The following is a 13573-nucleotide window of genomic DNA, read 5'->3' as shown; positions in this document are numbered from 1 at the left end:
AAGGATAGCGAAGCCTGTTGTGCTGCAGTCCATGGGATCACAAAGAGTCAGACATGACTGAGTGACTGAATGGCAAGCAGTTCAGCGGGGCAGAGAAGACCTGGCCAAATATTCCTAGATAAACCAGAGGTCACCAGTGTCCCGTCCCTCTAGGTTTATTCCCTGGCCTGCCTCCCTCCCAGAAGGCACAGAGTAGAACAGAGGCAGACCTTCTATCCTGAGCAAGGGTTGGTGTGCAGGCCCGTCATGGTTCTACCCTTTCTCTGGGTGTGAGTGAGATCTCAGTATCTATCTAGTGATTTCATACCTGGGAGGGGACTACTGAGGAGGTGTAACTACTTGAAATAAACAACTAATCAAATCCTTTTTTATTTTTTTTTCTGGAAAAAGTTTCCCTTCTTGCATACTATGAGCCAGTAGTTCTGGCTGTCTCTTCAAAAGTGTCAGATATCACTGACACTTATGCCATGAACCATTTTTGACAACTTAATTTAATGCATTGCTTCCTGGAGGACCTCCATATCTTTTTATGAAGGGTCATTTTCTTATATCTTATTCTTTGTTACAGCATCAATCATGTTATTCTAATTGAACAGCAGAGGAATTGAATACAGACAAAGCTGCAAAGCCAGGTTCATACTACAGTAAATGAGAGTGTGTCTTTTTAGTTAATGGAATAAATGAAGAACTCTTCTCTCATGCTCCAAAAGTCACAATTAGAATGGAACCTATCAATTTTCCTCAATTTTCTATATCATGCAGGAAATACTGAGGCAATATTTTAATTTAATATTGTGACAACAATTTTGTCACCATAGTGACAATAAACACTTGTCACTAAAGTATGAAAAGCTGCTTTCTTCACTGAGTGGATTCCCTTCTCTGATTCATTTTTCATACAGTGACACAGACCCAGTGGCCTGAAGATTTCAAACGATGATGTCCAGCACATTCCTATGATCTCATGAGAGCCCAGCGGTCTCTGTGAACACCATAGCATCAAGGTAAGGTTGGCCGGAAGGCTTATGCACCTGATTCTCTGTGGCTCCTTTCAGTTGTTCGGGTAAATGTGATGCCAAACTCTGGAGAAAATGTTCACATAAAACAGGGCTTGAACACCTGGCTGATAGCCTTGTTCTCTAGCCCGGATAATTGTCCTTAACTCCAATTTTATTACCTTCCCCTGCATACAAATCCATGAACACATACATGATGCAAACAAGTATGGACACTGCTGAATTTAGCACACACTGTAATACCCCTTCTCCCATGTACTCATGTCCATGCATTTATCTCCAAGTTATTTTTCCATATCTTTTTCTTTAAATGAACATAAACTTTTCCTCATATCTCCCTTTTACATACTCACTTGCACAGTTACTTGGCTGAAAGACAGACATTCTTACTATTGAGAGAGGAAAAGCTACTGTATAAAGCCCAAGGCAATTAAAACACCCCCCTTGGCTTCTCTGGACTTACGTAGGTATAGGTGCACAAACACTTCTTATATTAGAAATGATGAAATGTGTAAAAATCATCGGAGACAATCAATATGTGTATATTCAGGTCATAATTCAGTTTTAAGCTTAATAACTTTAGAGCTGTAAAAGCTACAAATTTTTGGAAGATGTAATTTGTATGTTTAAATATTTGTATGTGATTTACATGGATAATTTTTTGCACTTTCAAAAATTAATGTTAATCTTTCTTTGTTACTCCAGCATCTTCAATCATAAGGGCAGAAACAAAACATAAAAATTTAAAAAGTATTATGGAAAATTCACAAAACTATATAGGAAAAGGAAAATTAAAATATTATTAGTTCGACTTTCAAATGATGCTTTTCATTATTTGTAGCTTTTACCCTACTGAAATTATTAAAGCTTGAGATTGCATAATTAAATAATATGTATAACAACTTTATGTATACCTGTGTGTGTATAAGTTCATAGAAGACAAGAGATGGGTTAAGTTGCTTTTGCTTTGATCTGCCAACGATTTTCTTTCTTCCCTTGAAAGAGGCTCTGCCTTCAGAACAAATATGAGGGCAAATCAGGCTAGCCAAATCAAGTCATTACTTCACTGATTGGCTTCCCTGATTGACCTAGTGGTAAATATTAGTCTATGTTGGATCAATCTGCACTAATAACTTGGAGAAATCAAAATAGAAGAGTTTGTGGTGGTTAGTGGTGGGTTTTCCTTTGCAACTCACATTAAGGCCCATGAGCCTCTACTACCGGACTTGCTTCAGTTCCTCTTTTTTTGAAAGGCCTGGCTGTTTTACCTGTGTTTTTTTTTTATTTATTAAGCATTCCCACTAACCATTCAGCAAATTCTTGGTTTGCCTCAGGTAGCCTGAGACATTTACTGCTGTTTGTAACCTAATGTACCTTTATTGATACAAATTAGCTTCAACATGATAATTTCTTCCATTTTAATAATTGAAATGATACATTCCAGAAAGGAGTAACATATTACATTCCTCTGATTTTATATGGAAACAATAAGGGATAAAATTATACTCAGTATGTATATGATGCCCTTGATTAATTAAGAAGGTGCATTGAAAATGTATGGGCATATAAACAAAATTACTTATTTGGACAAAATGGACTTCAGTACATTAGGCCTGGTAAATCCCTTATTGCTGGTTAGCAACTTTGAGTGTTTTCAGAGTCTGCTCTCCATCTGGAAAACAGAGATCATAGTATCTAAAATGATGGAGATTGTGAGAGTAAGAAGACATGGATAAATGAACCCAACATAGCCTCTGACATAAATAGCAAAATAATTTATCATTCACTTTTTAAATTTGGTTTCTTTACCTATGAGCATCTGCATGTACTGATGCTCATAGGTAAATTTATGAGCCAAATTGCATATATTGTTTATTACTTTTATTGCTGAGGAGTATTCCATTGTATGATGTGAAACAGTTAAATGTGTTATACGTTTAAAGGCATTTGGGTTATTTCAAGTTATTGGGATTGGAAATAAAGCTTCTATGATTGTGATGTGTATAGTAGGATTCTTTTTTTTCTTTTAAATTTATGTTGTTTGATACTAGTTGAGCTAAGCTTTTTAAAAAAATCTTTTGGATTTTGTAAAAATTATAAACGCACAAGAAGTTTCAAAAACAGTCCACAGTCCAGAGGGGTCCCCTGTACGCATCATGCATCTTCCCCAACATAATTCTAGTACATTATCAAATAAGGGGCCTGATGAGAACAATATGATAAATCAGACTACAGAACAGACCTTACTCAGATTTCACTGTTTTTTTAAGTACTCACATTTTGCATGTTTTTGTGTATAAGGCTATGTTTTACACATGTTGATTTTTGTATGTCCATAACTGAAGTTATTCATAAATGTTCTGTCCCACAAAGCAGTTAACTTCTGGAAATAGCTGTGCACTCTTTTTTTTTTTTTCTTTTATTCCAAGAATTTTATACAAAATGAATCATATAGTATGTAAACTTTTGAGACTGGCATTTTCAGCTAAGCCTGATTCCTATAATATTGAGCCAAATTTATGAGCCAAATTGCATGTATCATTTATTACTTTTATTGCTGAGGAGTATTCCATTGTATGATGTGGAACAGTTAAATGTGTTATACGTTTAAAGGCATTTGAGTTATTTCAAGTTATTGGGATTGGAAATAAAGCTTCTATGACATTAGTGTGCAGGTTTTATGTGAACATGTTTTCATCTTTCTAGTATAAATTCCTGAGAATATTATTGTTTGGTTAGATGGTAAATGTGTTATCTTCTTAAAACAACTGCAGGCTAATTTCCATAGTGGTTGAACCATTTTTATATTCCCACTAATGTATGAGATGTGTAGTTTCCCTGCATCCTCACCAGTATTTGATAGTATAGGTATTTTTAAGAGCCTTTAGTAGGTATGTGGTAGACTCCTGTGGCTGTTTAAATATTCATTACCCTAGTGGTTTGTGATGCTGAACATCTTTTTATGTAGATGTCATTTGCATGTCTTTTTTGGATTACCTATGTAAGTCTTTTGCCCATATAAAAATTAGATTATTTTCTTTTTATCCAGAGTGTTATTTGTATGTTTTAGATGTGAGTTAGTTGTTGGATATGTAATTTGCAAATATTTTCTCCCAGTTGGTGGCTTGTCTTTTCATTCTCTTAACAGGGTCTTGGGTAGATTAAAAGGTTTTAAATATTAATGAAACCAAATATATCAGCTATTTTCTTTTATGAATGGTGCCTTTTGTGTCATGTCTAGGAATTTGGCACTTAACTCTGGGTCTCAAAGATTTCCCCTATGTTTTCTTCTAAAGGTTATATGGCTTTACATTTAGATTTATCTGTGATTCTGTTTAACTTTTGTACAAGGTATGAGGTTCAAATGGATTTTTGGTCACTGTTGTCCAGTTGTTCCAGCACAATTTTATAAAAATGTTATTCTTCTTCTACTGAGTTGCTTTTGAACGATCATTTCAAAAGAAGCTTGTCTTACTTGCTTGGGTCTATGTGTGGTCTCCTTATTCTGTTCCATTGATTTACACTTTATTCCTCTTATATCATATGCTGTATTGATTGTTGTAGATATTGATTATGTCTTAAAAATAGGTGGTGCGATTTCTCTGGCTTGATGCTTCCTTTTCAATATTGTTTAAGCCATTCTAATTCATTTGTGTTTCCACATAAATTTGAAGATAAGCTTGCCCATATTTATTTTAAAAATCTTGCTGGGATTTTAACAGGGTTTACACTGAATTTACACATCATTTTGTTAAGAACTAGCATCTTCAATTGGAGAAATAACTCCAGAAAGAATGAAGAGACGGAGCCAAAGCAAAAATAGCACTCAGTTGTGGATGAGACTGGTGATAGAAACAAGGTCTGATATTGCAAAGAGCAATATTGGATAGGAACCTGGAATGTTAGGTCCATGAATCAAGGCAAACTGGAAGTGGTCAAACAGGAGACGGAAAGAGTGAATGTTGACATTTTAGGAATTCAGCAAGCTAAAATGGACTAGAAGGGGTGAATTTAACTCAGATGACCATTATATCTACTACTGTGGGCAAGAATCCCTTAGAAGAAATGGAGTAGCCATCATAGTCAACAAAAGAGTCCAAAATGCAGTACTTGGATGCAATTTCAAAAATGACAGAATGATCTCTGTTCATTTCCAAGGCAACCATTCAATATAACAGTAATCCAAGTCTATGTCCCAACCAGTAATGCTGAAGAAGCTGATTGAACGGTTCTATGAAGACCTACAAGACCTTTTAGACCCAAAAAAGATGTCCTTTTCATTATAGGAGACTGGAATGCAAAAGTAGGAAGTCAAGAAACACCTGGAGTAACAGGCAAATTTGGCCTTGGAGTACAGAATGAAGCAGGGCAAAGGCTAATAGAGTTTTGTCAAGAGAACAGACTGGTCATGGAAACACCCTCTTGCAACAACATAAGAGAAGACTCTACATGTGGACATCATGAGATGGTCAACACCAAAATTGGATTGATTATATTCTTTGCAGCCAAAGATGGAAAGCTCTATACAGTCAGAAAAAACAAGACTGGGAGCTGATTGTGGATCAGATCATGAATACATTATTTCCAAATTCAGACTTAAGTTGAAGAAAGTAGGAAAAACCACTAGACAATTCAGATATGACCTAAATCAAATCCCTTATGATTATACAGTGGAAGTGAGAAATAGATTTAAGGGACTAGATCTGATAGATAGAGTGCCTGATGAACTATGGATGGAGGTTCATGACATTGTACAGGAGACATGGATTGAGACCATCCTCAAGAAAAGAAAATGCAAAAAAGCAAAATAGTTATCTGAGGAAGCCTTAAAAGGGCTGAGAAAAGAAGAGAAGCAAAAAGCAAAGGAGAAAAGGAAAGATATACCGATCTGAATGCAGAGTTCCAAAGAATAGCAAGAAGAGATAAGAAAGCCTTCTTCAATGATCAGTGAAAAGTAATATAGGAAAACAATAGAAGGGGAAAGACTAGAGATCTCTTCAAGAAAATTAGAGATACCAAGGGAACATTTCATGCAAAGATGGGCTTGATAAAGGACAGAAATGGTATGGACCTAACAGAAGCAGAAGATATTAAGAAGAGGTGGCAAAAATACATAGAAGAACTGTACAAAAAAGAGCATCATGACCCAGATAATCACCATGGTTTGATCACTCACCTAGAACCAGTCATCCTGGAACGTGAAGTCAAGTGGGCCTTAGAAAGCATCACTATGAACAAAGCTAATGGAGGTGATGCAATTACAGTTGAGCTATTTCAAATCCTGAAAGATGATGTTGTGAAAGTGCTGCATTCAATATGCTAACAGATTTGGAAAACTCAGCAGTGGCCACAGGACTGGAAAGGATCAGTTTTCATTCTAGTCCCAAAGAAAGGCAAATGCCAAAGAATTCTCAAACTACTGCACAAATTGCACTCATCTCACACACTAGTAAAGTAATGCTCAAAATTCTCCAAGCCAGGCTTCAGCAATATGTGAACCGTGCACTTCCAGATGTTCAAGCTGGTTTTAGAAAAGGCAGAGGAACCAGAGATCAAATTGCCAACATCCACTGGATCATTGAGAAAGCAAGAGAGTTCCAGAAAAACATCTATTTCTGCATTATTGACTATGCCAAAGTTTTGACTGTGTGGATCACAACAAACTGGAAAATTCTGAAAGAACTGGGAATACCAGACCACCTGACCTGCCTGTTGAGAAATCTGTATGGAGGTCAGCAAGCAACAGTTAGAACTGGACATGGAACAACAGACTGGTTCCAAATAGGAAAAGGAGTATGTCAAGGCTGTATATTGTCACCCTGCTTATTTAACTTATATCCAGAGTACATCATGAGAAACGCTGGGCTGGATGAAGCACAAGCTGGAATCAAGATTGCTGGGAGAAATATCAATAACCTCACATATGCAGATGACACCACTCTTATGGCAGAAAATGAAGAAGAACTAAAGAGCCTCTTGATGAAAGTGAAAGAGGAGAGTGAAAAGGTTGGCTTAAAGCTCGGTTCTGAAAACTAAGATCATGGCATCTGGTCCCATCACTTCATGGCAAATAGATGGGGAAACAATGGAAACAGTGTCAGACTTTATTTTTTGGGCTCCAAAATCACTGCTGATGGTGACTGCAGCCATGAAATTAAGACACTTACTCCTTAGATGGAAAGTTATGACCAACCTAGATGCATATTAAAAGCAGAGGCATTACTTTACCAGCAAAGGTCCATGTAGTCCAAGCTATAGTTTTTCCAGGAGTCATGTATGGATGCGAGAATTGGAATATAAATAAAGCTGAGCACCCGAGAATTGATCCTTTTGAACTGTGGTGTTGGAGAAGACTCTTGAGAGTCCCTTGGACTTCAAGGAGATCCATCCAGACCATCCTAAAGGAAATCAATCCTGAATTTCATTGGAAGAACTGATGTTGAAGCTGAAATTCCAAAACTTTGGCCACCTGATGGAAAGAGCTGACTCATTTGAAACGACCCTGATTCTGGAAATGATTGAAGGCAGGAGAAGAAGGGGACAACAATGGATGAGATAGTTGGATGGCATCACCGACTCAATGGACATGAGTTTGTGTAAACTCCTAGAGTTGGTGATGAACAGGGAGGCTTGGCGTGTTGCGGTCCATGGTGTTGCAGAGTTGGACATGACTGAGCGACTGAACTGAACTGAACTGAACTGAACATCTTCCATGTGCTAACTCTTCCAAACGTTAAACATTATATTAATACATTTTACTTGCATATTTTTTATTTAAAATGTATTTGTGTTTTTCATTTTATAAATTCTTCAAATGTTTATAAAATTCATTCACCAGTCTTCTTGAATCTGTAAATTTGTCATTCACAAAATTTGGAAAATCTTTGGCTGTTATTTCTTCAGATATTTTCTGCACTTGTTTATTCTCCTTGCCTTCTGAGATACCAATGTGATATATATTAGAACTGTTCATATTGTTTCATAGTTCCTTGAGGTTCTGTTCATTATTTTTCACAATTTTTTTCTCTCTTCTTTAGATTGAATTTCTATTTATCTAATTTTAAATTTACTGAATCTTTGCTTTGTCATCACCATTCTGCTCTTTGGCTTTACTGTGACTTTCTTTATCCGTCAGAGGGCAGACAGAGTGAAAACCACAATCACAGAAAACTAACCAAACTTACAACATGGACCACAGCCTTGTCTAACTCAGTGAAACTATGATCTATGCTGTGTAGGGCCACCCAGGACAGATGGGTCATAGTGGAGAGTTCTCACCAAACATGGTCCACTAGCGAAGGGAATGGCAAACCACTTCAGTATTCTTGCCTTAAAAACCCCATGAACAGCATGAAAAGACAAAAAGATATGACACTCAAATATGAACGCCCCAGGTCAGTAGGTGCCCGATGTGCACTGGAGAAAAGTGGAGAAATAACTCTAGAAAGAATGAAAAGATGGAGCCAAAGTGAAAACAATGCCCAGTTGTATATGTGACTGCTGGTGAGGGTAAAGTCCGATGCTATAAAGAACAATATTGCATAGGAACCTGGAATGTTAAGCCCATGAATCAAGGTAAATAGGAAGTGGTCAAACAGAAGATGGTAAGAGTGAACATCGACATTTTAGGAATCAGTGAATTAAAATGGACCACACTGGATGGATTAAATTCCCTTAGATGAAATGGAGTAACCATCACAGTCAATGAAAGAGTCTGAAATGTAGTACTTGGGTGCAATCTCAAAAATATCAGAATGATCTCTGTTCGTTACCAAGCCTAACCATTCAGTATCACGGTATAATCCAATTCTATGTCCCAACCACTAATGCCAAAGAAGCTGAAGTTGAACGGTTCTATGAAGACCTCCAAGACCTTCTAAAACTAACACCCAAAAGTCCTTTTCATTATAGGGGAAAGTGAAGTCACTCAGTCGTGTCCGACTCTTTGCGAACCCATAGACTGTAGCCTACCAGGCTTCTCTGTCCATGGGATTCTCCAGGCGAGAATACTGGAGTGGGTTACCATTTCCTTCTCCAGGGGATCTTCCTGACCCAGGGATCGAACCCAGGTCTCCCACATTGGAGGCAGATGCTTTATCCTATGAGCCACCAGGGAAGCCCTGGAATGCAAAAGTTAGGAAGTCAAGAAATACCTGGAGTAACAGCAAGTTTGGCCTTAGAGAACAGAATGAAGCAGGGCAAAGGCTAACAGAGTTCTGCCAAGAGAACGCACTGGTCATAGCAAACAGCCTCATCCAAACAACACAAGAGATGACATTGCACATCACCAGATGGTCAATACTGAAATCAGATTGATTATATTCTTTGCAGCCACAGATGGAGAAACTCTATACAGTCAGCAAAAACAAGACTGTGAGTTGACTGTGGCTCAGATCATGAACCCCTTAGTGCCAAATTCAGACTTAAATTGACACAAATAGGGAAAACTACTAGACCATTCAGATATGACCTAAATCAAGTCCCTTATGATTATATAGTGGAGGTGTCAAATAGATTCGAGGGATTAGATTTGATACACAGAGTGCCTGAGGAATGATGGACGGAGATTCATGACATTGTACAGGAGGTAGTGATCAAGACCATCCCCAAGAAAAAGGAATACAAAAAGGCAAAATGACTGGGGAGGCTTTACAAATAGCTGAGAAGAGAAGAGAAGCTAAAGTCAAAGGAGAAATGGAAAGATATACCCATCTGAATGCAGAGTTCCAAAGAATAGCAAGAGAGATAAGAAAACCTTCCTAAGTGATCAATACAAAGAAATAGAGTAAAACAATAGAATGGGGAAGACCAGAGATCTCTTCAAGAAAATTAGAGATACCAAGGAAACATTTCATGCAAAGATGGGCACAAGAAAGGACAGAAATGGTATGGACCTAACAGAAGCAGAAGATATTAAGAAGACGTGGCAATACACAGAAGAACTGTACAAAAAAGATCTTCACGACCCAGAAAATTATGATGGTGTGATCACTCACCTAGAGCCAGACATCCTGGAATATGAAGTCAAGTGGGCCTTAGAAAACATCACTATGAACAAAGCTAGTAGAGGTGATGAAATTCCAGTTGAGCATTTTCAAATCCTGAAAGATGATGCTGTGAAAGTGCTACATTCAATATGCCAGCAAATTTGGAAAACTCAGCAGTGGCCACAGGACTGGAAAAGGTCAGTTTTTGTTCCAATCCCAAAGAAAGGCAATGCCAAAGAATGCTCAAACTAAAGCACAATTGCACTCATCTCACATGCTAGCAAAGTAATGCTCAAAATTCTCCAAGCCAGGCTTCAACAATATGTGAACTCAGAACTTCCAGATATACAAGCTGGGTTTATAAAAGGCAGAGGAACCAGAAATCAAATTACCAACACCCACTGAATCATAGAAAAACAAGAGAACTAAAAAAAAATGAAACACATCTACATTTGCTTTATTGACTACATCAAAAGCCTTTGACTGTGTGGATCATAACAAACCGTGGAAAATTCTTAGAGATGGGAATACAGACCATCTGACCTGCCTCTTGTGAAATTTGTATGAAAGTCAGGAAGCAACATTTAGAATTGAACATGGAACAAAAGACTGGTTCCACATTGGGAAGGGAATCATCAAGGCTGTATATTGTCACCCTGTTTATTTAACTTATATACAGAGCACAAATGCCAGGTTGGCTGAAGCACAAGCTGAAATAAGATGGCTGGGAGAAATATCAATAACCTCAGATATACAGATGACACCACCCTTATGGCAGGAAGTGAAGAAATGGCCTCCTACTCCATTATTCTTGCCTGGAGAATCCCCTGGACAGAGGAGCCTGGTGGGGTACTCTTCATAGGGTTGCAGAGAGTCGGACATGACTGAGCAACTAATACACACATCATCCCACTCATTTGGTGTTTATCTTCACCTCATAGATCAGTTATAATAGCTGCATCAAGGTCTTTTTCTTAAAATTTGAACATCTGTGTCATCATAAGATTGGCATCTGCGGGTTATCTGCTTCCTTGAGAAAGTTCTTTTTTGGTAATTTAAATTGTATTTGACATATTTTTAATCCAAAGAATGACTGTGGCTTCTGTTAGAATCATATGGAAGATATTTATTTTATGTTTTTACATGCAATCAGCTGACCTTCAGAGTGCAAATTCTGTATCATTTTCTGCAATGATGGTTTGTCACAGCGTCAGTTCAGTTTTCAGTGCCTTTGTTTGGCTTCTTTGGGTTTACCTTGCAAATAGGGACTTGGTCCACAGTGGATACTCAAAATATTTTTTTCTTTATTTTCAGTTTTTAGTACAGCTTGTTTGAAGCTGAATCATATGGAAATAATAAGCTTTGAAAGTCTGTTAATTGTTAAAAAAATGATAAGCTTTGACAGTCTGTTAATTGGTAAAAAAATAATATACCTTATCTCTCCAATAACAGGTATGTTTCTTCAGGGAATGGAGTATAACGTGTATTTTGCAAAGTTATATATATTAAAGAGCACCCCAGTGGATTTTGTTAAATGTTTAAAGAGAGTAAAAATTCTAACATGCTACCAATTTCATTTTTGGCATTTGTTTCTTACTCTTATTTTCCATATGATGACTAATAATTTGAATATCTGTGGCATATGTTGACTTGATTTTTTTATTTGCCTATAGAAGTACTTGTTTATATGCTGCTTAGATTCAAAATCATATGCTTCCCATTTTCTTCCTCAATCCCAGTATAACTAAGTGCACTTTGAAATAAAACTTTTTAAAAATCTACATTTACAACTATAATAGTTTAATACTTTTGCTATAAAATTCTAGTCCTTTTACAGACTAACACCTACCAACTTAAATATGGAAAATGATCTGTTTAATGTGATAAGGACAGCTCTTTAGTTTTAAACATGTTGAAAATTGAATCTAATATTACAGTGTTGTGCCTTTGTTTTAAATTCATGCTATTTTTATATTGTGTAACTTTCTCATTCATGGCAATTTTTAAAATGTTCTCCATTATAGATACAGTGACTTAAAATAGTTTGTCATTTAAAAAATTTAATTGAAAATCCAAAGAACTTATCAATGCTAAAAAGAAATGAATTATTGAACCATGAAAAGACATGGAGAAACCTTAGATGCATATTGCTAAGTGAAAGGAAGCAATCTGAAAAAGCTACATACTATGTGATTCCAACTCTATGACATTCAGGAAATGGCAAAACTTTGGAGACATTAAACATATTAGTGATTGCTGAGAGTAGATAGAGGAGAGAGGAATGAATACTCAGCACAGAGAATTTTCAAGGCAGTGAAAATACTTTTAGGATACTATAATGATGGGTATAAAACCCATAACATGTACAACATCAAGAGGTAAAGTGCACTGTGAACTTTGAGTAATTATGACATGTCAGTGTAGGTTCATCTATTGTGAGGAATGTACCACTCTGCTGGGGAATGTTGCTAATTGGGGAGGCTCTGTATACATGTGTGGGGGATGGGATATACATGAAATCTCTGTACCTTTCTCTGAGTTTTATTGTGAACATAAAATTTCTCTAAAAATCTTGTCTATCTAAAAAAGAAAAAAAAAACTAATCAGCATTTCATGTAGTACCAATAAATGAAATAAAACTTTATATCCTCAAGTTTAATATGCTTTGCATAATTAAAAAGATTTTGAAGTTGTGACATATCTTATAATTAATAATAAGGAGAAGTTTAGAAACAATTTGTGCTTGAATATCATGCCCTTGAACTGCATGAGTCTAATGTGGGAATGTAGTTCTGTAGTATTTGCTAAAATACTACAGAACTACAGGACCTGTAGTTGGTTGAATCTCTGGATACAGAACTGCAGATATTAAGGAACCAAGTGTACCGGAATGTGGACTATAAATAATTCCTGGATTTTTGACTTGGTGGAGGGTCAGTGCCCGTAACTACTGCATCGTTCTGTGTTAGCATGTTCTTGTTTGCAAGAAAGCATATTCATATCATTACTGTCATACTACTACTGAGACTTGAGGATATAAAGTACATAAAATAGTTCCATCCTGGCATGGTCAGTCTATTTATGTTTCTTTTGTGTGATTTCAATGAGAAAAAATGGACAGATTTGTGTTCGTTCTGAATATAGGTAAGTAGTTAGCTACTTAGGTAATCCCAATACCTCTAAATTCTTTAAAATAATCCTGCAGTTATCTCAGAGGCAGATGTTGATAGTCCTCATATTTGAGAACCATAAGATGAACTTATTTTTAAGCCCCATTTTCCTTTTATCTATTTATTTTTGGGGCTTCCTTTGAAGGCTAGAAACATAGTAGAGATTTTTTTTTTTTTTATTGTACTTTGTTCAGATTAAATTTAGAACCCATTTAAGGGTACTATCTAGAGAAGGAAATGGCAGCCCACTCCAGTATTCTTCCCTGGAGAATTCCATGGAGAGAGGAGCCTGGAGGGCTACAATCCATGGGGTTGCAAAGAGTCAGACATGACTGAAGCACACATGCAAGGATCCTTCAGTGGAATTTTTTTCTATCATTTGAAGAAAACTATATTGTGG

General features: G+C 36.6%; 1 protein-coding gene across 2 annotated transcripts in view; it reads left to right on the top strand.

The window, feature by feature from the left end:
* Positions 1–13573, top strand: part of LOC147369014 (protein FAM170A-like) — a 52942-nt gene that overhangs the window by 14699 nt on the left and 24670 nt on the right. For both annotated transcript variants that reach the window (XM_086410715.1, XM_086410716.1), the window contains exon 5: positions 903–1004. The gene's annotated coding sequence lies outside the window, so the exon portion shown is untranslated. The remainder of the gene's footprint in view (positions 1–902; positions 1005–13573) is intronic.

The sequence above is a fragment of the Bos grunniens genome, chromosome 7, assembly GCF_055505025.1.
Source record: "Bos grunniens cultivar Pamir isolate PY7600 chromosome 7, Bosgru_T2T1.0, whole genome shotgun sequence".
Classification (NCBI taxonomy): Eukaryota; Metazoa; Chordata; class Mammalia; order Artiodactyla; family Bovidae; genus Bos; species Bos grunniens.
Note: the sequence above shows the minus strand (reverse complement) of the source record. Positions and strands in the feature narration are given on the sequence as shown.